Genomic DNA, 5,000 nt, shown 5'->3' on the forward strand with positions numbered 1-5,000 from the left:
ACATAATGAAAATAACGAAGTTAATTAAATTGTGAATGCAAATGAAAACACAGAAAAATGTGGAAAATACCAAACTGCAAAAAGTATTAATCACACAGAATATAGAATAAAAACACACACTTCAATAAGAAAATGAATAAATGCACAAAACATAAAAATCATTCAAATGAAACAAACACAAAAATTTTCAATGTGTAAAATGTAAATACTTTCTTTCTCTCAAACAATAGCAACTATTAGTTATTAGTTCTCTAAACCATCGTAACCAATAGTTTTTAGTTTCTTACCAAACCATCATAACCATTAGATATTAGTTGCAACTAATAAAAATATAACACACTTTACCTTCTTAGTATACCAATTTTCTTTCTTTGCTGCAGCTTGTTTCACACTCAAAAAACAGGTGCCATTTACACACAAATACAATGTTTGTTCAGATTCCACAAAAACACTAAATAATACTAAATATACTCTAAGAAATATCAAATCTGAAATCTACAAGTTACGAGTGACCATTCAGTAAGTATGAAATCGTTACGTTTACTTTGAAATCAAAGTGCCGTGCGATGGAGAAGAGAGAGAGAGAGAGAGAGTAGAGAGAGAGGATGAGAGCGAGAGAGAGAGAGAGAGAGAGAGAGAGAGAGAGAGAGAGAGAGAGAGATTTGAACGCTTTGAGGATTTGAGCCCGAATGAAATCTTTCAATTCACATAAGAGCTGGGCAGTGGATCTGGCACAAAACGTTTTGGGACACAATTCTTTCCAGGAGCTTCGAATGTGACGCAACTTTACAGACAAACTGAAATCTGCACGTGGCATTCGGCAAAGACATGCGCGTATGAAACGAGTATACATTCATGTACGTACCAGTTCAACAAAGACACGTACCCAATCAAGACAGAAATCGAGAGATAACTAAGATTGACATGTTTTGATAACAACACGAAGACTGCCAGCTCCCTTAATCTACAGGTGATGAAAAGTAACTCAAACAATTCTAGCTTTGAACAGACAAAGATAATCTCTCTCTCTTTACTACGTTATATATTCTTTTACAATATGTTATGCGAAATCTGAGCACACATTTTAAACATCCAAATTCTAAGCTAGCTAGGAATCTGAAAAAATTTTGCCAAAATCTATACATAAAATTTTATACAGTCAAAGAGGGGATATATGCATTTTGAAAGTAGCAATATGTAATATACCTCCCCCCAGAAGATTGTTTATCACGGTGTTGAATCTAACGATTCGCAATGAGATAAATAATCAGCAACTACATTGTTTTTGGCCACTAATGTGCTGCACTCTTAAGTTATACTGTTGCAAGCACAAAGACCACCTGCTCAGTCTTTGATTATGATTTTTCATTCTCTGGATAAATGATAGTGGATTGTAATCAGACAACACTAAAATTTCTTCATTCCTAGGTCTGTTCACATTCACTTCAAACTTCTTCAATGCAGTGATTAAGGCTAAAGTTTCCTTCTCGATTGTCGAGTATACTTTCTGATGTTTTTTCAATTTTGAAGACATGAAGTAGAACAGCTCCAATGCCACAGTCTGACGCATCAACTTGTATCACAAACTTCTTGTTAAAGTCTGGAGCTTGAAGTACTGGTCTTGAAGTTAGAATGGCTTTTACCTTCTCAAAGGATTCTTGACACTCTGGAGTCCAAACACAAACTTAGCTTTGGGACCTAGTTAGTCTGTCAAGGGAGCTACTACGGCTGAGAAATTTGGGCAGAAAAACGACGATAGAATCCAGCCATGCCTAAAAAAATCTCTGTAGCTGTTTCCCTGGTAGTACGTGGGGTAGCCTTACAAATACCTTCTACATTAGCATTTACTGGAGCACGAAGGCCTTTCCCAACTTCAAACCCAAGATACTGCACAGCCTGCCTTGCCTTTAAACCACCCTCTTCTCTAGGTTTTTGACAGTTAATCCTGCCTTTTGTAGTTTCTTGAAAAACTTTCCTCAGAATCTTCAGATTTTTCTTCCCATGTTGTAGAGTAAATCAATATGGTCATCCAGTATACACCTACTCCTTCTATCGATCCTAGCAGTTGATCCATCACTCGTTGAAATGTTGCAGGTGCATTCATCAGACCAAACGGTAGAACAGTATACTGATCCAGTCCCAAATGGAGTAATCAAACGCTGATAGCAACTTGCATTCTCATCTATGGGAATTCGATAATATTCCTTTCAACAAGTCCTATTTTGGAAACAAACTTGGCTTGCCCAATATTTCACATAAAACTGATCTATAAGAGGCAAAGGATAATTATCAGCCACACTAATAGAATTCAGCTTCCTATAATCAGTACACATTCTAGATGAACCATCTGGCTTCTTCACTAACACACATGGAAGAACTGAAGTGACTTGAAAACCTGTTCTGCTACTCCCTGTTGCAGCAAATACTCAACTTTCTTTTTCAAAACATCTCGATGATAAGGTAATAAGCGATAGGCTCTTTGCTTGAAAGTTTTTTTCCATCTTCTTGAACCTTTTATCTCATACTTGGTCAGATCAGCACGTTCTTAGGCACATCTGCAAAAACTTTCTAGGAACTTATAATTACTTCACTTAAGTCTTCACCTTGTTCAACACTCAGGATGTTTCAACTTTCCAAATTTTCCAAAATTGAGAATTTATTCATCTTTGCTTGCGGCTCCCAATTCGTAGCCATCATCGTCTTCGTAGATAACAAAAGTTGGGTTGTGTTACTGACACAGTTTAAGTTTTTAGTTTTCTGAGAAATAAGTTTCAAAAGGTCCCACGTGTATCTTCCTTTGTCTCTTCTTTCTGGTGTTTCAATCACATGGGTTCTATCACTCAACTCTGAATAATCTATTAAGGACCTTGAAATTTATTAGTGAGCGGGGAAATCTCTTGACAGGTAAGAACCTAACACTTGTTGACCAACCCACTAAAACTTCTTAGCTTTAAGTCTTAGCATCATATCTCCCTTTCATTTTCTCTTGACTCACTTTCAAATTTTCTAAAGAGAATTTTCTAATGTCTTTCAACTTTTCCTTAAGTTCTTCACATACTCTCCTTGGGCTTTCCTCTTGATTTCCTTCCCAATTTTCTGCAAGAATCTTCAAACGGTCCCTCTACACTTCTCTTCCAAAATCATTTCATTAGGTGAAAACCCCATACTTTCTTGATAAGCACTCCTACTTCAAACAACATTAAATGGTAAACCACATCCCATTCTCTTCCTGACTCAGAACAATACTTTGTCAGCATACTTTTCAATGTCTGGTGGAACCTTTCTAGGCACCTTGAGTCTCTGGATGATAGGCAGTGGATAACTATTGTTTCACCCCTAACAAATTCATCACATCCTGGAATAACTTGAAGTAAAGTTTGTTCCTCTGTCACTTTGTACTATTTCTGGTATACCAAACTTTGAGAAAAACTCCACAAGTTTTTCAGCAACTATCTTGGCATATATGTTTCTAACGGATCGCCTCTGGATATCTGGTAACAGGACACATTAATGTCAACAGATATTCATATCCTTTCTTTGCCTTTGGCAGCGGTCCAACCATGTCTATCATCACTTTGCTAAAGGGTTCTCCTCTAACTTCTATAGGTTGTAGGGGGGCTTTCTTGATGGTTTCATTCGGTTTTCCAGCTATCTGGCAGGTATGACACTCACGACAAAACCTGCTAACATCTTTGTGAAGTCCAGGCCAGAAAAAATATTTCATGACCTTCTCCACAGTCTTCCTGATTCCCATATGTCCAGACTCATGAGCTACTGCTACCACTTGCTTCCTCAATGGATATGGAATCAAAATTTGATGCTATTCACCCCATGCAGCATCTCCTGGTATATCTGTAGGTCTATACTTCCTCATCAGCAAACCTTCCTTCAGATAATAACAGCTAGGAGTTTGTTGCATCTCTTCTCGATCAACAACTCTGAAAAACAAATCAGCTAACGATGCATCCTTCTTCTGCAAGTCCATTAGCTTCTTCTCTCTTGTCACTTGACCAACTTCAAGGGTTGAATTCTCAATATCTGCTAACTCAGCTACTGTAGTTTCACTGCTGTCTTCAGGAACACTTTGACTACTCGGAGTCTCTTCAGGAACATCAGGTTCTTCTTCTTCGTCGTCGTCGTCTTCTTCATGGGAAATCTCTTCTTGGTCAGCACTATGGGAAACATCACTTCCCTAGAACAATTCTTCTAAGCACAACGATCCTTCACTTGATCTTCTTGGGTGTGTAAATCCTCAGTTTCTTCACTTGCAGTCATAGTTCTCTTCATACTTCTGGTAGTTACACAACTAGGAAACAGGTGGGGGTTACTACTGTAGGACTAATCCTCAACGGTTTGTCTGTCACTACAGGACAAGGAATAAATGGCACACCACCATCTTCATTCCCCAACAGAACATGTACACCTTCCACAGCCAGTGAGTCCTTTACAGCAAAATCTACATTCTCTGTCACCAATTCACATGACAGGTGTAAGCGGCATATAGGAGTTACTTCCTCTCCTCCTATACCCTTCAAAATAACTGAATCTCCTGTGAGACTCTTCTCCAACTGAGGGTGAGAACCACGTACTACCACACTATGGTTACTCCCTGTATCACATAATATCTTGACTGGTACCTGCACACTTCCTTCTTGAGTTGATAGCATACCCTCATAGATATATGGCTTAAAAGCCTCCACACTGCTAAGCCACTCACTGCTTGAGGTTACATTTCCACTGGTTGCTAAACATTCAGCTTTAGTTTCCTTCTTCTCTGGAGTTTGATTCCTTCCCACACTGCTCTTCGTAGTTTGTTTCACCTGGTCACCTTTCACAACTTGACCAACTGGCTTTGACAGCTGTTGATTCCGGTAACACTCTTGACTGAAGTGTCATACTCTTCCGCACTTGAAACAGACAACATTAGGTTTCTGTAACTGTCTTGAAAAATTGGATGAAGATTTCACATTAGCTTGCTGAGTTGTATTACCTTGTGTACT

Source organism: Macrobrachium nipponense, chromosome 40 (assembly GCF_015104395.2).
Source record: "Macrobrachium nipponense isolate FS-2020 chromosome 40, ASM1510439v2, whole genome shotgun sequence".
Lineage (NCBI taxonomy): Eukaryota > Metazoa > Arthropoda > Malacostraca > Decapoda > Palaemonidae > Macrobrachium > Macrobrachium nipponense.